Consider the following 22,247-nt stretch of genomic DNA (forward strand, 5'->3'; position numbering starts at 1 on the left):
AAAGAAATTGAAGCAGTAACTAAATAACTTCCAACAAACACAACTGTTGGATGGATGGCTTCACAGGTGAATTTTACCAAACATTCAAAGAAAAATTAACACCTATCCCTCCCAAACTATTCCAAAAAATTCAAGTGAAGGAAAACTTCCAAGCTCATTTTACAAGGCCAATGTTGTCCTAATTCTAAAACTAGGCAAACACAGTAGAAAGAAAGAATATTACAGGTCAATGTCCCTGAAGAACATAAATGCAAAATCCTCAACAAAATATTAGCAAAATAAATCCAGCAATACATTAAAAAGATAATACATCATGATCAAGTGGAATGAATACAAAACAGTAAATGTGATACACCACATAAATAAAATGAAGGATACAAATAGTATAATCATAGTAATAGTGAACAAAAACTATTAAAAAAATCCTGCACACATTTATGATCAAAACTCTCAGCAATGTGAAACTAGAGAACACATACCACAATGTAATAAAAGCCATATATGAAAAAACCCCAACTAACATAATCCTCAATGGGGAAAAAACAAAAATATTCCTTTAAGATCAGGAACAAGATAGGGTTGTCTGTTTTCACGATTGTTATTCAACATAATGCTGGAAGTAGTAGTCATCACAATCAGAAAAGAAGAAGAGGGAGAGAGATCAAGATGGTGGAGGAGTGAGTGGAAGTCACACTGACCCCCTCCCAGGATCAACCTGGAATTACAACAAAATTGTGGAGAAATCACCTGGAACAAAAAACTGAACAATAGTAAGAGAGGAACTTTGTAACCTCGGAGAAAGAAGAATTGGCTTTAGAGCAATCTAACTGGTAAGGAGTGTGGTACAGACCAGAGAAGGCGGGCAGGGCACCCCCAGGCAGCAGCACTGGGAGGATATTGAAATGGCCAGTTGGATCCCCTTGAGAAGAGCGGGCTCTAAACCAAAACTGGGGATCTCTATCCCATAGCCCAAAAAGTAGACAGAAAACAGCCAGCTGCAAAAAGTGGCAGGGTTGCTCTCTGCCAGAGACAGGTAGCTGGAGATGCAAAAAGATTTCTAAAGGGTCAACACAAAATTTTTATTTGCAGCCACTTAGCCTGGTCTCTGGGAAAGGGGGGGCATAGTGGGCTAGAGACACCTGAGGAGACTGGGGAAGGAGGCTTTGGAGAGAGAACTGAGAGAGCAGCTGGTGGGATCTCAGTGCTGACTGATCCCCTATGAGGCAGCAGCCTTCTTACTCAGGCAGAGACCACTCCCCCTGAGCATCACCAGCAGCAAAGGACCCAATAGGCACACCCCCAGGTGGATTCCACCCTGCCCTGTGCTATCTAGGCTGCCTGCTGAGTGCAGAGTGGCAGCCACAGACAGTAGATCCCTGGCTAAAGGGGGCGCAGAGAGGTCTGGCCACACTTGAGGAGAGACTGGGGATGGAGGCTTTGGGAAGAGAATGGCGAGAAGAGCCAGCAGGATCCCAGTGAGAACTCCTCCCCCATTCTGCAGCAGTGTGAAAAGACCCAATAACCCCACCCCCAGGAGGGACTCCGCCCTGCCCTGAGCTGTCTAAGGCACCCTGCTGAGTGCAGAGTGACTAGATTAACAGGTGAAGAAGACAGCCACAAAAAGTAGATTATTGGAAGTCTCCAACAGATTGCCTAAGGTCAGACAAGGTTAACATCTGACATCATCAGAGGCAGATCCAGAAAGTAAAAACAGCTGTCTCCTGCCATAGAAGTTCACAACACAAAGTCATGAAATCAAGACAGATCAATGTAAGAAGCAGAAACAAAAGAGAAGAGTATCACAAATAATGGGAAGGCAAAGAAATAACCCCCAGTCGAAGGGAAAGGAGGAGGAATCCCCACAAAGAGAACTAAATGAAATAGAGGCAAGTAAACTATCAGATATTGAATTCAAAACAATGCTTATAAGGAAACTCAATGAGCTCAGTGAGCTCAGAGAGAATTAACAAATACTACAGGGAAACTAAGAGGAACTTACTGTAAATTATATCAGTATGAAAGGACATAGAAACTATCAATAAGAGACAAGAGGACATTAATACAATTTCTGAATTGAAGAACACAGTACAAGGAATCAAAAGCAGGCTAGATGAAGCTGAGGACCGAATCAACGAGCTGGAGGACAAGGTAGAAAAAGCTCCCAGAAAGAGCAAGAAAATGAAAAAAGACTCAAAAAGAATGAAGAGGCATTGAGGGAAATGCAGGATGACCTGAAACGTAATAATATCCATATAACAGGGATACCAGAAGGAATAGAGGATAAGGAAGGGATAGAGAACCTGTTTGAAAAGGTAATGATGGAAAACTTCCCTAATTGGAGGAGAGAAAAAGTCACACAAGTCCAGGAAGCACAGAGGATCCCATTCAAGAGGAACTGAATGAGGTCCACCCCAAGACACATCATTATCAAAATGGCAAATATCAAAGACAGAGAATCCTAAAACAAACAAGGGAAAAAGAGGTAGTAACACGTAAGGGAGCCCCAGTGCAGCTAGCAGCTGACTTCTCAGCAGAAACGCTGCAAGGCAGAAGGGAATGGCAAGAAATATTCCAAGCCATGAAAAGCAAAGGCCTGCAACTACCCAGCAAGGCTCTCAATTAAAATGGAAGGCAAAATAAGGAGTTTCCCAGACAAAAGACAGCTAAAAGAATTCACCTCCACCAAACCAGCATTGCAAAATATGCTAAAGAGACTGCTTTAAGATGAAGAAAAAGTTTCTATGAATACCCAGTTCCTTTCAGAGTTTCCAAAACTTGATATTACCATTATTTTTAATACGCATTAATCTGATTGTGACAATGATGTTATTTTAATTGTTCCGTTAGTATTTGTTGAAACTAAACCTGTTTTAGTATATTTCTTATCTATTTCTATTATTTTTTAAAAAATAAGCTTTAAGTGACTTTTTGATATTCTTTATCCATTTATTGATTAAAGGTTTGTAGAACTTTTTTCCCTAAAAGAAACACAAAAATCCTATTAACCATGTTTTAGATGTGTTGCAAATACTTTCCTATTCTGTTCTTTGTCCTTTAACTTTTTTACACGTATATTACTATATAGTTAAATGTTTAATATAGTTATATTGTCAATATTTACTTTATACCTTCTAGGTTTGTAATATTTTACCAATTGATTTGAAATATCAACTTAATTACATATTATATTGTTAGACAGATATATACATTTGTCTCTATAACATTCATTGTATTTCACTGATCTACTTCATTATTTCTGTGCTGGTGTAATGTTGGTTTAATTGCTGAGACTTTATAATGATTTTAATTTTTTTAAATATTTTATAATTAATTTTGACATTTAAAAAAATAAGTAAATTCAACCTGCATTTAATAAAGAAAGAAAGAAAGAGATGGAAGTCCTACCTTTTGTGACAACATGGATGGAAGTGGAGCATATTAAGCTAAGAGAAATAAGCCAGTTGATGAAAGACAATTACCAGTATATGATCTCACCTATAATGGACTCTATTCAATAAAATAAAGTAATGAACAAAATAAACCAGAGGCATGGAATCATGGAGCAGACTGAAAGTGACCAGAGGGGAGGGGGAAAGAGGACAATGGTGAAGATAAGGGGAAGGGACTAAACAAAGAACATGTATGAATGACCCATGGACATGGACAACACAGTGGGAATTGACTGTGGGAGAGGGGGGTGAGGGTGGAATGGGTGGAGAGGGGTAAAGGGGTAAAACTTGAGGGAACTTTAATAGAATAAACATGATTTATAAATTAAAAAAGTAAATAAAATAAAATATACATGAAAAAAAGAAGAAACATAAAGCATCAAATTTGGAGAGAAAGAATTAAACCAGTCAGTAATTACAGATGACATAAAACTGTATAAAGACAACCATAAATATTCCACCAAAAATCTAGTAGAACTGATAAATAAATTAAGTGATATAGCAAGATACAAAAGTATGATATCACCTATAAGTGGAACCTAACCAACAATACAAAGATGCAAGGAAAATAAGACCAACAGCACTGAAAGGAAAAGAAACTAACAGAGACAAGAGGGAAGGGGAGGCAGGGGAAAAGGAAGGGAAGGGGAAAGTCAAGGAACATATAGCATATTGGTTTTCATGGACAAAACCAAAACCAAAGGGGAAGAGTTGAGGGAGGGAGGGAGGGGGCAGGGGCAAAGGAAAATGGTTAGGGGAAGGCAGAGACAAATGTATTTGAAAAAGTAAATAAATAAATTTTAAAAAAATTTTAAAGAAAGAAAAATCCAGAAATCAGTTGCATTTTACACAATAATGAACTACTAGAAAAGGAAACTAAGGAAACAAACCAGTTTACAATCACATCAAAAAACTAGAAGTAAATTTAACCAAGGAAGTAAAACCTGTTCACAGAAAATTATGGCACTGAAAAATGAAATTGAAGAAGATATATACAAATTGAAGCATATACCATGCTCCTGTATAAGAAGAATTAACTTCACTAAAATAACTATGTTATTAGAGCAATTTATGGATTCACTGAAATTCCTATCTAAATATCAATGGTGTGTTTTGTGGAAGTAAGACAAAAAATCCAAAAATTTATGTGAAACCACAAAGACCCTGAATAGTCACAGCAATCTTAAGAAAGAAGAATAAAGTTGGAGGAATCATCTACATGCTATCAAACTATACTACAAGGCCATAGTAAACAAAACAGCATGGTGCTGGCATTAAATCAGACATATCGACCAATGGAACAGAATAGAGGCCCCAGAAATAAATTCACACTGCTGTAGTCAACTAATATATGACAAAGGAGGAGAGAACAAACAATGGGGTAAAGACAGTCTATTCATTAAATGGTGCTGCGAAAAATGGACAGATATGGTCAAAAAGGATCTGAAACCAGATCACCTTTCCTCACCATACACAAGAATAAACTCAAAATGGATTAAAGACTTAAAAATAAGACGCAATACCATAAAAATTCTAGAACAACACAGACAGTAAAACCTCAGCCATTTTTATTAGTAATATTGTTTTTCTGATACATCTCCTTGATCAAAGGACACAAAAGCAAAAATAAATGAGACAACATCAAACTAAAATGTTTTTCCGCAGCAAAAGAAACCATCCACAAAATTAAAAGACAATCCATTGAATGGGAGAACATATTTTCCAATGGTACATCTAGTAAGCGGTTAACATCTAAAATTAATAAAGAACTTACACAACTCAACACTAAGAAAACAAACACTAAGAATCCAATTAAATGGGTAAAGGACCTGAACAGACACTTTTCCAAAAAGGACATACAGATGACAAATATACATATGAAAAGATGTTCAATGTCACTAATCATCAGAGAAATGTAAATCAAAACCACAATGAGGTATTGCCTCACACATGTCAGAATGGCTATCAACAAATTAACCAATAACAAATGTCAGTAAGGATGTGAAGAAAATTTTACCCTTGTGTGCTAATGGTTGAATTGCAGATTAGTGCAGCCACTATGGAAAACAATATGAAATTTCAGTGACTTACATTTACTCCTCCACCACCTTGCCTCTACTCTAGATTACATTTTATAATTTTAAAACTAACTCTGGAGTTTGTTTTGTACTGAAAAAAAGAATAAACATTTACTATGTAAGAACATCTTTAGGTATTTTCATCAAACCCTAACCTGAAATGGATGCTATATGCAACCTGCAAGTGAGAAAATATATTCAGTGTCCAATTTATTCATTCACTGATTCATTCATTGATTCATCCATCCATCCATCCATCCATCCATCCATCCATCCATCCATCCATCCATTCATTCATTCTTTAGCAAATAATTAGTGTCAGCTTCCACACTCAGGGTATTAAAGAAAATTAGAAGTAAAAGCCATTGTCCCTGATTCCATGGAGCTTAGTCTGGTAGTATTATGATATCCAATAAAATAGTCATAAAAACAAAGAAAATGTGGTAAGTGTTTAGGAAGTATGTCACATGCTGTTGTCAATATATGTAATGGCAAGATTTGGTTTTGTCATTCACTCAAGAACTATTTTAGAGTTCAGCTAATTGCCAGGAATTGTTCTTGCTGGAAATAACATATAAACAAGTCAGATACAGGTCTTACCCTTATGGAAATCACCAACCAGTAGATGATTTGAAAGGATAAGAGATATGGTGGTGGTTATATTTTTATTAAGTAGGAGAGCCAAAATTCACATTTAGCTCACTTTGATGTCAAAGTCCATCATCCACTGTATCATTCCAGCTTCACCATTTTTATCTATATGTAGTTTAGTGAATATTTGCTTCTTTTTTTGTTTGTTTATCTGTCCAACAAATGAGCATCCTCCCCATATTGGAAGACTTCCCACTCACTACATGAGTCTTATTAGTAGCCAAAGGCTGCCTGTCACTGTGAACAGTGAAAAGCCAGATATGTTTTCTGAGTCACCCATGCAAGAATTGGATAGGCACGTATCCAGTATGCTTACCCTACATTTTAGTTAGACGTAGGTATCTCAAAAAAGGAGGGGACATCTATCAAAGAAATGGCAAAGAAAACACATGACATTCAGGACTCACAGCCATGGAAGTGCCATCTGTGGCTCCAATATTTACTAATGGCAATAGCGATAGTCTCAGTATGCTGTGATTTTAACAGCTGTTCTTCCATTTCTTTATGATGCTTTCTGAGTCTGGTTCTCCCACCTTCCTGGTGACTGATTAAATAATCTATATATTTTTTTCCTGTTGCTTGCATCTAAGAACTCATGCTAATTCAGTTTACGTTATTTCATCACGAGCACTGAACTTGCCTGACTGATAGTGGACTGGAAGATAATGGAATGAAATGATTGTGTGCTCATGCCGAATTCTATACAACTTCCCCCCCCTCATCTCCTACACTGTAGGGAAAGGTAAATTAACAAGAATTAGATATTGATCATGTTTGCACAATCACTGACTGGTGTGATGGCAAAGATAATTCACTTAAATAATTTGGCTTATTGAAACTTATCAACTGATTTAGCCAAAATGAATATCTATAAATATTCAGGCTTAAATTAATAGCATCTTCAAAACTATTGGAAACAGAAAGAAAATTAAGATATTTTACTATTCTTACAGTCTACTCCTAATAGTTGTCAACCTTTTATTCTTAGTTTTTATTTTTTTAGATTTTTATGTGAATATAATTCTAAAAATCTGAACTGAAAAATTCTATCAAAACCTTTAGCCTCATGATTACCAAATAACCAAGTACTTATGGTTTTCCACTTTTCAGCTATTTACTCTGATATCATACATACAAAAGCTAAAGGAAAAGTTTAATAAGAAATTTGTTGATCCTCAAAGTTATGGTTTGAACTAGAGAGGTTCCCTCACTACCATTGCATTTCTCTTTGGTGACAGGTTCATTTATCAATGCGTTTTCTTTGTGATTCATTAACAATTTCTATGTCTCTGTGTTTTTGCTAGCATTAATATACACAGACCATTTTTTTTAAGTTTGGAAGATCTTTATGTTTGCTCAAAGTTTTTTAAATGGATGCATATCTAGATAAATAGACATTTTCTGAGATATTTATTTGTGAGAGAAATTATTTATGAATCTGTTGATTCAGTGTCTTTAATTATAGGAATACATTAGCACTTCTAAAAAGGAAAATGATTCAGCTGTCCACATTTTTCATTCTGCCAATGTTTCAAATTTGTCAAGGTTATTAGAAAGCTTGTCCACTGAGCATGTAACTATATCAATTAATATTAATATATGGTAAGCACTACATATTAATTACTGGATATTTTATAATACCTGAAAGTCTGATGATTGGCAAATGAATATATAAGCATTTTTTAAAATTCCAGACAAATGGTTATCTTTATTAATATGAACTGATACCTTCAATGAGTATTCAAATTTAATTAAGAATCAGCAAAGCATTTTTATACCTATATTAAATAATATTAAAACAAAGTATAAAGAAATAAAAAAGGTACATCAAAGTTACTAAGCAAAGAATATATTAAAATATCTATATGTAAAAGCAGATGACAAAATTCTGTAAGTTTAATTATCAAATAGATATTATATAACAATTCACATTTTTACCCTATTATTTTGATATTGTCATTGCTGTATTTTTAAGTAGTTCAATGTCAGTTTTTGTGTTTATCTTTTTTATTATTTTCATCATAAATACTATTTTTAAGACTGACTTAGTTTAATTTTAACTATATTATTTATGTATATTTTTATTCCCGTTAGTGTACTAACTAAAATGTTAATATTGAATGCTTTCTGTGTTGCATTTAATGTATTATATGACAAAAGGTATTTACAGTAAATTTGTTTTAATGTTACACAAAATAAAATGAAATCATTATAATCCTAATAAGAGGGTGGGGATAAAAGAATTTCAGATAACTTGAACAGGATGTCAATATAGTTTACTAGTGTTTTCACTGGTGATCTTTATGTAATAACTTCCCTAATTTTTTTCTTGTAATAGCAATATGTAAAGGAAAGACCTTTTGTTTTCATTTGTCATTGGGAGAGGTTTAGGTTCATTCTCTTCCAGAATGGGAGGAACTATTGATACCCAAAAAACCTCACCAATTCTTGCCTTGCCTTCCTGTTCTGTTACAGATACTACTATTGCTATAATTTTATATTTATCTGAGTTATTATAGATTACAAATACTTACACATATTTGATCACTTTGCATTTTCTATTTGTCCAACAAAGTATCGATTTTGTCCTTCATTGTATAAATAAGGACACTAAGGACCACAGAGTAAACACATAACAGTGTATTATGTGGGTCCACAGTTGGGAAGAACTAGTTCTGTAACCATTGACTACAAGTTGAATAACCTTTCTAATATACTACCACACCACACTATCAGTTATTATATTTATAATAAATATTTATTGAGCAAAACTCATTTCTTTCAGGCCTGTGGTGAAGCCTATGGTCATTTTTATAATGGCATAGGCCATCTGGTAATATGGGTTTATGTTTGATAGTAAAGATCAAAAATGTTGCTTTCTACTTATTTGGAATTTAGTAATTACATGATAGAAATATTTTTGGAAGATGGCAGTGTGGGGAAATGTGGTGTTTGGAACTTCCCACAACAGCATGAAAATTATAACTAAACTACAAAGCAATCATCACTCAGAACCGCCTGAAATCTAGATAAACATGCTGGTCCCACACTCATGTTTGGTAGTTAAAAATGAGGAAGGCTATCTTGGCTACAGAAGTCCGTTCTGAGGAGAAAGAGGTCACAGCCCAATGCTAAAACCAGCAGCCCAGGTTCCAGTGCTGGAAAAAGAAGTCCCTATAACTTCTGGCTATAAAAACCAGAAGGGATTGTGTCTGAGGGAGACAGAGGACTACTAGAGTCCCAGGAGGTTGCTTTTAAAGGGCCCACACAGAGACTTACTTGGAATCACTTCCTCTGAACTCCAGTGCTGAGACAGAAGAACAAAAGACACCAGGGTCATACAGGGAGAAACTGAATTATTCAGAGATGCCTGAAGGGACGGTTTTCTCCCAGACAGAAGTACTGGCAGAGGCCATTATTTCTTTTCCAGGCCACTGCCCCTCTCCACAGAGAGTCAACAAGTTGATGCTATACCTGAGTCTCCATCAATCTGCTAACACTGTTGGCCTCACCCCAGTGATTCCCTGAGACCCTGCCCACCCAACTTGCATGCCCACCCAAGCTGCTTCCATTGGCTTTTCCATCCAAAAGGCCATACTGATTCACACCAAGGACTTTTCTAAAACTTCTCATACAAACAGTATATGGCCTCTGCATACCTTTTACCATTTGCTAATGTAGCCCCAGAATCAGCACTATGGGCAGCTGGTCATAGTTCATAGCTTGGCCTCTCTGGGCACCTGAAATCTCAGCATAAGTAGCAGCCTTCTATAGATTGCTTTGTAACTCATACCAGGTTGCTCCAGGCAAAGAAGAGGTGGCATCTACCTTGGACTATACCTCCAGGTGGCTCCAGAGCCAGTGCACCAGGTGGACAACTTCAGACCATGCCAAAGCATCACCAAACCATCTTCAAAATGGACACACACAACAGGGTGGACTTGGCAGGTACCTGATACCCATTGGAGTGATTTTTGCTCCATGGGTTGGTCCCCAGACAGCAGATCCCCCATGGTGGTCACAACCAGTCCTTGAAGACTATCCACCTGATGGTAAAGCCCTCCCTTAGACCTCCCAATAACAATCAAGGCTCAACTACAACAGAAGGGTGCACACAGTACACATAGTGGGCACACCTGGAGTGCCCATTTAGGGGAACTAGGGAAACTGTGCCCCTGGGTCCTACAGGGCACCTGCTATATAAGGCGACTCTTTCAAGTCTGTGAGACATAGCAGCTCTACGTTATACATAGAAACAAACACAAGGAGGCAGCAAAAATGAAGAGACAAAGAAACATGTCCTAACTGAAAGAACAGAATAAAATTCAAGAAAAAAAGAACTAAATAAAATGGAGACAATCAACTAGATGCAGAGTTCAAATCACTGGTTTAAAGGATGCTCAATGAACTTAGTGAAAGAGTAGAGAAATTAGTGAGAGCTTCAACAAAAGGATAGGAAAGATAAACATAGAGCTATAAAACATAAAATAACCAGTAAGAAATTAAAAATTAAAAATACATTACAGGGTATGAAGAGTAAGTAGACGAAGCAAAGAATTAAACCAGAGATTTGGAAGATAAGCAAGTAGAAAACAATAAGAACAACAAAAAGAAAAAAATGAAAATGATAGTAGTTTAAGATGCCTCTAGGACAATCAAGCTTACCAACATTTGCATCATAGGGGTACCAGATGGAGAAAAGAGAGAGCCGGGGACTGAAAACTGATTATGAATGAATAATAACTGAAGACTTCCCTACACTGGCGAAGGAAATAGACATGCGAGTCCAGGAAGCAGAGAGTATCCCAAACAAGATGAACCCAAAGAGGCTCAAATCAAGACACATTATAATTAAAACACTAAAGGTTAAAGAAAAAGAAAGAATCTTAAAAGCAGCAAGAGAAAAAGAGTTGGTTACCTACAAAACAGCTCTTATAAGACTGACAGCTGATTTCTCAACAAAAACTTTGCAGACCAGAAGGTAGTAGCAAGAAATATTCAAAGTGATGAAAATCACAGACATACAACCAAGATTACTCTACACAGTAAAGTTATCATTTATAATTAAGGACAGATAAAGAGCTTCTCAATCAAGAAAAAGCTAAATGAGTTCATCACCACCAAACTAGGACTACAAGCAATGTTAAAAGAACTTTTTTAAGAAGAAAAAAGATAAAGATATGGCTAATGAAATGGCAATATAAACACGTATCTGTAAACAAGTATGTATTTTAAATGCAAATAGATTAAATACTCCAATCAAAAGACACATAGTATCTTACTACATAAGAAAAAAAGGCTGTCTATAGGAGATCAAAAGATCACTTCATCAAAAGTAAAGACAGAAATTAAAGGGATGGAAAAAGATATTTCATGAAAATGTAAATGGGAAAAAAGTATGTATCAATATTTATATCAGACAAAATAGACTTTAAACAAAGGCTTAACAAGAGACAAAAAATAACCCAAATTTTAATTCTGGGTATTTATCCAAACAAACCCAAAGCACTAAATCAAAAAGACATATGCACCCATATATTCACTGCAGGATTATTCACACCTAAGTTTTCATCAACAGATGAATGAATAAAAAAGAAGTGGTGCATATTTATAACAGAATAAGACTCAGTTATAAGAAAAGAATGAAATTTTGCTATCTGAAACAATATAGTTGGATCTTGAGGTTATTATGCTATGTAAAATAAGTCAGACAGAGAAAGACAAATGTCAGATGATTTCACTTTTATGTGACATCTAAAAAAGAAAATAGGCAGAACGGAAAGATTCACATACACAGAGAACTCTTTGACAGTTTCAAAATGAGAGAGGGCTTGGAGTGATGGGTCAAAAAAGATGAAGGGATTTAGAAGTACAAATTGGTTTTTTACAAAATAGTCATGGAGATATAATGTACAGCATATGTAAACACAGTCAATAATATTATAATAACTATATATGGTTCCATATGGGTACCAGACTTATCAGGTGGTCACTTTGTAGGTTATGTAAATGCCTAAATGGGGTTTCACACTGGAAACTAATATAATATTGTAGGTCAACTGTAATTTAAAAATTAAACATATTTTATTCATGATAGTCATTTTGACAGATGTGAGGTAATATCTCATTGTAGTTTTAATTTGCATATCTCTCATGGCTAGCGATTCTGAGCATCTTTTCATATGTCTATGGGCCATCTGTAGGTCCTCCTTGGAGAAATGTCTGTTCAGGTCCTTTGACCATTTTTTAATTGGATTGCTTATCCTTCTGGTGTTGAGTCATATGAGTTCTTTATATGTTTTAGAGATTAATTCATTGTCCAGTGTATCATTGGAAAATATGTTCTCCAATACAGTTGATTCCCTTTTCACTTTCTTACTGGTTTCTTTAGCTGTGTAGAAGCTTTTTAATTTAATGTACACCCATTTATTTAATTTTTCCTTTGTTTCCTTTGCCCTAGGAGATATATTGGCAAAAGTATTTCTACTTGAAATATCTGAGATTTTACTGCCTATGTTTTTCTTGAGGATTTTTATGGTACCATGACTTATATTTAAGTCTTTTATCCATTTTAAGTTTATTCTAATGTATGGGTTAAGTTGGTGGTCTAGTTTCATTTTTTTTTTTTTTTGCAATACTAGCTCAGTTCTCCTGATACCATTTAGTGAAGCTACTGTCTTTACTCCATTGTATGCTCTTGCATTCCCTGTAAAATAATATTTGACCATAAAGGCATGAGTTTATTTCTGGGCTCTCTGTTTTGTCCTATTGATCTGTGTGTCTCTCCTTATGCCAGTACCAGACTGCTTTGTTTACAGTGGCCTTATATTATAGTTTGATATTAGGTATTGTGCTCTTTCCAACTCTGCTCTTTCTCAAGATTGCTGAGGCTATTCAAGATCTTTTTTCATTCCATATAAATTTTTGGAACATTTGTTCTAGACCTATGAAATATGCCATTGGTATTTTAATAGGATCATTCATAAATCAACAAACAACAAGTGCTGTCAAGGATGAGGACAACAGGAAACCCTAGTGCACTGTTAGTGGGAATGCAGATTAGTGCAATCACAATGGAAAACAGTATGGAGTTTCCTCAAAAAACTGAAAATGGAACTGCCTTTTGACCCAGTGATTCCACTGCTGAGAATATATCCAAAGAACCCTGAAACACCAAATCAAAAACATGTATGTACCCTTATGTTCATAGCAGTGTTATTTGTAAAAGCCAAGACTTGCAAACATCCTAAATGCCCATCAGTAGATGAGTAGATCAAAAAACTGTGGTACACATACACAATGGAATACTTTGCAGCAGTAAAAAGGAACAAAGTCTTACTTTTTGTGACATCACGGACATGGAGACTGTTATGTAAAGTGAAATAAGCCAATCAATGAAAGAGAAATACCATATGCTCTCAGTTATAACTAGAATCTAATGAATAAAATAAACTGATGAACAAAATAGAATCAGAGGCAAAGAAATATGGAATAGAGTGACGGCTGTAGGAAGGGAGGAGGGCAGTGGGGACTGGTTGAAAGAAAATGAAGGGATCAGACAAAGAACATGCATGCATGACCCATGGACATGAACAATGGTTTGGGGATTGACTATGGGAATAGGGGCTGGGCTGAGGGGAGGGGGCAAAGAGGAAAGATTGGGACAACTGTAATAGCATGAACAATAAAAATGAAAGTAAAAATTATTTTTAGAAATAAGTAACCATATTACCCAAAAAAGAACAACCAAAAAAAGGTGGGGAGAATTTTTTTCTGAAACACACACACAAACATACACAAGGGGCTTCAAACAATTTTATGAATGCATTTATTAAAGGTACAAAGTAAAAACAAACAAAGAAACACATTTTGTTGTGTAATAAGCCAAGAGTCCAATTCACTTCTATGTCATAGAATTAAATGTCTGAGATGTCTTAGCCTGAATGAGTGGCAAACAGACCCTTTGTTATTATTTTCCTACAACTTTTTTTCTGAGTTATAGATGGGGGATAATTTCAGCCTTTCTCAGTCATCTTAAGAGAAAATATGGGAATATGGAATAACAGTGTCATTCATCTGACCTGCATTTTACAAGTTTTAAGCACCTTGGCCTGATAAGAATCCTGATCTGACAAGTTGATGGGTCATATTTTGTAGTTCTCCTTTTAGAGATGAAAAACTTGAAATAAGGGACTAACCCAAGTACACACAGATCCAAAGCAATGAACTTAAGGTTTCTTGACTGTCGGTTCTACATTTATTCTACTCTACTAACCCACTCAGCCCCAACTATGTCAGTACTTAGGAGCTATTACAATGCTCTAGACAGATGCCATTTTGTGCTACTGGAGTAAGAGCAACAGTGTTTTAAAAACCCTTTTCAATATAGAATACATTTTCTGTACACTTTCAGAAGGCTTCCCTTGGTTATTTACCAAGCATTGTGTAATTTAGCAACATAAATTCTTTACAATAAAAACTCAAAACCTAATTTCAAGGTAATGCACAAAAGAAATGTTTTATGGGAGATAAATGTTCATAAGAATAAGAGAACATTTGTATTTCAAGGCACTGGGTGTTGCACTGTACTACTACTGGATTTAACCATTGCCTTGAATTAAATCAATCATTGCATATTCCTAATAGTACAGTAAAAAGTGTCATCATCACAGTCATTGTAATTTAAAACAGCAAACAACACAGAAGCAAAAATAAGCAAGTGGGGGAAAAATGCTGACACTGGCTGTACCTGCATTCAAAAATAGTTTGTTCATGAGTGAATTGCCTATATGAGTTGACAGGAAGGGATTCAAGAGTCACTTTTCATGAGGCAGACATGTGGGAGACAGAAAAATCTTGTACCCATACAGGAAGAAAGATGTATAAGGACAAACTGACCAGCTATGAAGGGGACCTCAAATTATTATGCAACACACTAATGAGAACAAATAGATATTTTGTGACTAAAGAATTTGCAGAGACAACATCTTCAAATTAAATTTGTATGTTAAAAATAAAGGGTAATTGCTGAATTGCATGTTATATAAATGTCAGTTGTACGCTAGATCATAGGCAAAATATTGTTTAAAACAGGTCAGATCATTTGGGTATGTTATCATATCTAAGAATCTAAAAGATAAATCTGTATAGCACATTATATAATCATCCAAGCACTTTGTAATCATGGACAGCCTCTGACTTTATTAGTTCTCTTTTATCTGATGTGTTTATATATGCATGAACATTTCTCAATATTTTTAAAGTTGTATTGAAGAAATGCACTCTGAAGCTGTATTGGGCATCTGCATTTCTAAAAGAAATTGTAAACTAAAAGAAAGATAACATACAGTCAAGGAAATCAGCATATTCATTGCTAGGAAAACTCATAATCGAGTTCAGTTATAAGAATTGAAAGTTCATTTTTGGCCATTTCAAATGTCATATTTCAATGTCACCTCAGTGCCTAATTAGCTGTGTTTATGCTTTTTGGCTGGACTCTACTGGCTCTCCATAATTTTACTTCAGTCTACTTTCTTATTGAATATTCCATTAATTTTACTTTATACTCCCTGTTTTCTGTTTATAGTGAGACTTTTTCCCCCAAGTGTTTATTTATGCTCTTTCCACTGCTTAATGTTGTGTTCATACTCCAGATCTCTACACTTTATTCTTCCTTGAAGTTACCACTCAAAAAAGCCCCTTTCTTAAACTATTTTCTACTTCCAAATAAGTATGGGTCCTCCATTTAACCCTAATTACAGACATCTGCAGGAGGTTGCAGTTAACAAGAGTCTTTTGTGAGCAATTTTTCTTTATTTTCTGTGTCTTACTGTGAACCAGAATAGGCAATGACTCTAGGTATTGGTGACTACAGAGGCAGTCAGTTTATCAGGCTGAAAACAACTAAACTGATAGTGCTTTCTTCATGTTCACATAGTAATTTTTGAGAGCAGTAGAATTGAAGTAAAGACTTAAAGAGGCAGCACTTCATTTCAGAAAGATACAGGTCTTTTCTGTAAGATGTTCAGGCTCTAATTGTTGCCATGTCAAAGACCTTTGTCAGATTTCAATGTCCTAAAAATCTGATGATCCTCAAAACATATTGTTTATCGCTATCCATTCTAATTGTTTTTTTCCTATTTTGAGTTCCAGAGATTATAAGTAAAATCTTAAAATGTAACTTCATTAAAATTATAGGAGATATTTGGATGTTCTCCTTGTTTGGATATATTAGAACATTAATCATTCAGCAAATCAATATTGATGAGCACCCATTTTTTCCCCTTAATATATTACATATTGTGGAAACTCAAGGAGGGTCTGCTTTACTTGGGGAATCTTTATTTATAATTATTTACTTTTATAAATAAAATTATATATTTAAAAATAAAACTCTGATATTACTTTCATGTAATTTATAAACTTATACAAAATTTTCAAAATTATATACATAATTTTCAAAGTCTTGTGCTAATATTTGGCCCTGCAAAGTTTACTGTATCTTCTATTTACTGGCACTTTTAAAATCTATAAAGTAAGAGGAATGCAAGGTATTACTGCAGATATTATTGCTCTTTTTTCAACAGGATTTAGTGAGCACTTACTTCTATGTTACAAAATTACTGGCTTCTGAGACACAAAGAAAGGTAACATTAGCTGCTACCCCTAGAAATGCACAGTCTAGTGGGAAAAATACTATCTAATGCCTAAGTAATGATTTATTGATTATATGTCATACTTATTTCTTATTAGTGCCATTTTATAAATGAGGAGTTTGACCTTCATGAGTCAAGTTGTTTACCCAAAGTTACACAGTAATGCAGGGCCAAAATTCATATTTAAACCAAGGTCTTAAGCCTATGAGTCAGAGATACCCCCTGTTACAGATTTTATCTCATATTAAAGAGTGGTGAAAGACTTGGGGAAATTAAAACCTGTTTTATGACTCTTGAATTTAGAAATGTTTACTCAATCACTTCATTTTCAATAAACAATTACAGTCTTCAAATTTTCTTTATTCATCTGTTTAATTTGATCTGAGTGTTTCATAGCTTTTCAGGTAAGGCAGAAACAAAAGCAATATTGTGCTACCCTAATACTCTATAAAAACAGTAAGGAATTATGAGAAAGCCCACAGTGACCATAAAGGGAATCTAAACTCAAATATGTAACCAGAATTCATTACTAAATAATGTATAATCCTTTGATCGCTGGAATGGTTGCAGTTCCTTTCCTACTTCTAAAAAATAATATATTAAATTTCTACTTGACACAAAAGATTTCCATTTTTATTTTTAATGGGTCTCCATTCATGTTGGATCTTGCAGCACCAAAAATGCCATTCACCTGTCAATAGCAATGACATGGTTACATTAAAAAACAAGAAAAATTCTAGTTTTGGAAACTTATGACTAATGGAAAGACAAAAAAAAAACTGATATGAAGCAGGTAAATTTCCTATACCTGACCAGAAAATATAGGTCAGAAATAAATTTGAGTCAGTAAAGCTAACTAGCCTAAGGTTAAAGAGTGACAAATTTCAGTTCACTATAAGCAATTTTTCTAACAATGACAAGTGTTCATGAATAGAAAAAGCTGACTATGAATTAGTGAAGTTCTCATAATTGGATATTTGAATAAAAGATAATTAAAAATCTTTTAGGTTTTGACAGAAGTGGTTGTTTTGTATGGTATTGGATTGGAACAGATGTTTTTGAATTTTCCTTCCACCCCACTTTTCCTAAAACTTTTCCTAGGTTAACTTTGACTCTCACCTTTCTTTAAAAGACTTGTAATTTTGAAAAGGGGGCATATGAAAGAGGCAGAAGGAAGATAAAAATTTTAAAAAGAAGATAAAGACAGAGAGAAGATGAGGGGAACAGAGCAGTAGAAGAGGAAAGCAGGTAGACAGTATGAAGGGATAGAAAATTAGGCAAGGGGATGCGTAGTGCTAAGTCTAATAAGTCTTATTTTTTCATAGCAGGAGTGGGCCAGTGCAAAATGACTACCATCTTCTAAATAAATGTTGGATGTGCTTAAGCATCATTCATACTCCCAGTTTAGACCTCTATAATGTTAAGGTGTTAGGTAGCTCCTTCCATGATGCCTGGGTGACCGCTGACCTTCAGTCTGAACCCTTACACATATACTTCTGCCTCCATGGCCTGCAGAGAGTGAAACAGAGAAACAATGCTCCAGCAAACATGGCTTGTTTATGAATAAAATCGCAGGCTTTTGTACACAGCTTATGGTGTGTTCCTCGCTTCCTCTGCTTTCAACTCTCCATTGTCTCTCATCCTCCTGTTTTCTTCCTTTTTCTGTTTAACGCAAGGTTTCCTTATGATTCTAACTTACTCTTTTTTAGGGAAATTATGCATCTATTTTGTTATTGTCTGGAGATAAAGTCATCTAACTTACACCCACTCTATACCTGACTTAGCCCTTCCAACTTTTTATTGGGTAAGACATGGTATGATGACCCATCCACTCTCCAAATTCAAACTATTCCTATTTTTCATAGGACTATAGAAATTTGCTGATCCTCTGCCTAGGGTGCTTCAGCTCTAATGTTGATGCATACTGGACTTGCCTAAACCTTTATTCAGGGCAAGAAATGTGAAGAAACTATTATTAAGAAATTAAGCACTGAAAAAAAACCCCTTCTATTCCTCTTCTGCTTCTAAAAAATAATATATTGACATAAGAGAGTGTGTCTAAAGGAATCACAAAATAAATAAAAGAGCATTCACAGCCTCTACTAGACTTTTCAGTCACATTAGTTGATTTTCTCTTTATTGTAAATTATTAATAATAGTGTAATTAACACATACACATAATGCACAAAGTGCCATGCTGTGGGAATGAATTCTATAATGTGTCCTAAAGCTTATACAGGGATTTTGGAAGGCTTCTTTTTATACTGCAGCCAATATAGAAACTATTCCAACAGTGTTCCTGAAATTATCATATTTCTCCTTGGAGCTTTTCCCTTTAACCTTTCCTTACTGAGCAATAAAACTAAGACCTCTTTTCAGAGGTTATAAAATATAAAAAATTGCTCTGGTATGTTGCTGGAACCACAAGACAAAACATAGGCAGTGTTATCACTTCTCACGAATCTTCTGAAATTAGGTGTTTTGATAACAAAACACAAAATTAGCAAACATGTCTAAACTACTAAGAAAAGAAATTAAACTAGTAAAGAATGGAAGAAAGCACTCTTACAGGTTTTATCTTTAAAAACAAAATTGAAAGTTTGACCTCTGCTTTTCAATTTGGGAAAAAGAAACTATTTTGATAGATGAGAGATGATAAAATTATTTACCACATAAATCTGGTATGGCTATATTAGTATCAATATACATCTTGGTCTTAATGACAGCACTATTATAAGACTGAGTTAATCAAAATAAATTTTAAACCATTTATTACCATTCTAACTTTCTATGTAAAAATTAACATAGATTCAATATACATAAAACTAATAAAACTAAAAGAAAATTCAAAAAATGTAGAACCATAAAAACAGAAAATGAATCAAGGTTAAAATAGAAGAGAATCATAAATGACATAGTTAAATAAATATAACATTACATCAAACAACTGAATAATATTCTTTTTAGGTATATATATATATAACAATTTTCAAAATAGACCATATATCCTGGGTCAGAAGCAAAATCTTAAAACATTTCATAGGACTGAAACTTTTCAGACTATGTTGTTGTCCTACAGTGAAATTATATAAAAAAGCAAAGGCAATGAAAAAAAAAAAAGATTACTTGAAAAGGTTCAAATATGCATAATTAAGCAATAAACTTCTAAATAACCCATTAGTCAAGGAAGATATTAAGTTCTAAACCTGTTGGATGCTGTTCAATCTGTTCTTAGCAGAAAATTTCTAGGTTTAAATGTTTCTAATAGCCAAAAATCTTTTATATTAGTGGCAGATTTGTTCATCTATTAAAGCTAGAAAAAAAGCAGCAAACAATGTAAATCAAAAGAAAGGAAAGAAAATAAGAGCAGAAGTCAGTGAAATAGATAATAGAGAAAATTAACAAAGCCAAAGGTTGATTTTTTGAAAACACTAATGTAATAGACATAGAAATGTGCAGTGGGAATCTTCCTTCAAAAGATTTTCTGTCTAGCTGTAGGGCCTGTGGTAAGTAGAAAGCATTAAACCCTCACCTCCTTTTGGGTCTGCTGAAATTTACAGGTCGATATGCCCTAAATCATGATTTTCCAGGGGCAACCCTTTTCTGATCAAGACAGACATATAAAATCTCTACAATTTCTACCTGATATGGGGTAACTTGAGAAATTCTTGTTTAGTGCTCCCTCTCATGTTGGTCAAGGTTTTAGAAGGCAAATATCAAAATGTCAGCCCTAATATACTGTGATTATTGGTACTGGGAGGGGTTCAAGAAAACAAGTGAGAAGATAAATCATTTTTTAAGTTATATTTTGAAGTTGGATCATTCTCTTCCTGTCTGACAATAAGTATCCCAATGCTGAAAGTAGATGGGGGACAGAAAAATCTGCTATAAGGTGGTGGTCCAGTTGTTAAACCTTTCAGTGGAGAGAATTAGGAGGGTTACTAGAGAAAGGAAATGCACTAGTTAATCCAATGCATTAGGTCTTTGAAATGTATAGAGGAAATAGTAGCTATAAAGATAAATGCTTGCCTGGATATTGCCAAACACTGCTGATGTTCCACAGAATGGTAATGATGAGCTGAGGGCTGTACTGGACAATTGAAAATCAGGTGTAAAAACCATTTCTGCAGTGAAAGGTAGAGAAAGCAGAAGAATGGCTCAGTCAGTTTGGCCTGTAGATGCTTCTAGAAGTGACATCATGTTAGTTACCCAAGGATAACCCCCAAGCTCATTTTTAATATTTATTGATTGGAGTTGGTGGAACTAGAAACACTCAACTCATGAAAGGTCATCTAACTGGTGAATTTAAGTGGTATGTGTCTACTTGGGTGCTGAGGTCCATCCCCTCATGTTCCAAGCCAACAGGAGGGCTATTAACTTTGTGTGCAGGATACAGCAGGCCAGCAGAAGTTCAGCAGACTGAGACAGCTGTTAAATCAAAGCCCAGTGTGCCAGTATAGTGTTTGATGTAACTTCAAGAGTTACTTACAAGAATGTGTCTAACTGGCATAGAGATCTGGTACCAGAGTGTGAAAAACATTCTCATCATATTGTATGGAAACAAAGTGATTATTTGGATATTAAGGAAGAAACATTAAGGAGACATCTATTGTGTTTCACTGAAAGAAGAATCATCGGTACCATGACATTTCTGGCAAAAGTAACTACAATTTTGAAAAGCTGTACCTCTGGCTTGCTAGAAAACTAATTGGAGACCCTAACTGGGAAATGTCACCACACCTACTCCTACACCACCAGAGGTTGTTGTGGACCAGCTTTGGTAACACAGAATAAGCAGGATCTAGAGGATGTTCAGACCACCCCTCTCCTGGATGGGAGAAAGGGAAGCTGGAGCCCTGCATCAGAAACATAATTTTATAGGCAACAGCCCTGTGATGTCCAGAGCTGCAGCATGTTTGCCATTTTATTATATAGCTAAGTGGAGGCTGTGCTTGATCTTTGGGATGCTGAAAGAGATGAATGGGCTTTGGAATGAATTTGGCATATTTAGCTATTTTAGAATGCAGTTTTTTTCCTTATTGCATTTCAAATACAAGACTGCCACAGTCACATCACAATATTCAATGATGAAACCTTGTTTGTTACTGTCATTCTCATTCCTTTTCATTTAGAATTAGAAAAAAAAAAGCTGTATTAAAAAGAGAGGGAGAAAGAAAGGAAAAAGAAAAAGCTGAGGACCAGGTCAAAAAACAGAGTCCAAATTCAAAGAGGGTTGAATGCTCACCAAGGAATGTTATTCTATTATGCCAAGACCATTTTCCCTGGTAGGAAATCTTGGGGCTTTGACACGTTGGGTGGAGACACCAGGATGCATACCATGTAACTTCCTGTCTTCTCAGAATCCTTCAGAGCCTATAAAAGTAACACCCCCGTCAAGAGCCAGCATTTCCCAT

General features: G+C 35.0%; 1 pseudogene; it reads left to right on the forward strand.

Annotated features, from left to right (window-relative positions):
* Positions 1 to 21,080: 21,080 nt before the first annotated feature.
* LOC129086110 (GTP-binding nuclear protein Ran-like) lies at positions 21,081 to 21,706 on the forward strand (annotated as a pseudogene).
* Positions 21,707 to 22,247: the final 541 nt, after the last annotated feature.

Source organism: Pteronotus mesoamericanus, unplaced genomic scaffold (assembly GCF_021234165.1).
Source record: "Pteronotus mesoamericanus isolate MK-2021 breed Mesoamerican mustached bat unplaced genomic scaffold, CSHL_Meso_final scaffold_36, whole genome shotgun sequence".
Classification (NCBI taxonomy): domain Eukaryota; kingdom Metazoa; phylum Chordata; class Mammalia; order Chiroptera; family Mormoopidae; genus Pteronotus; species Pteronotus mesoamericanus.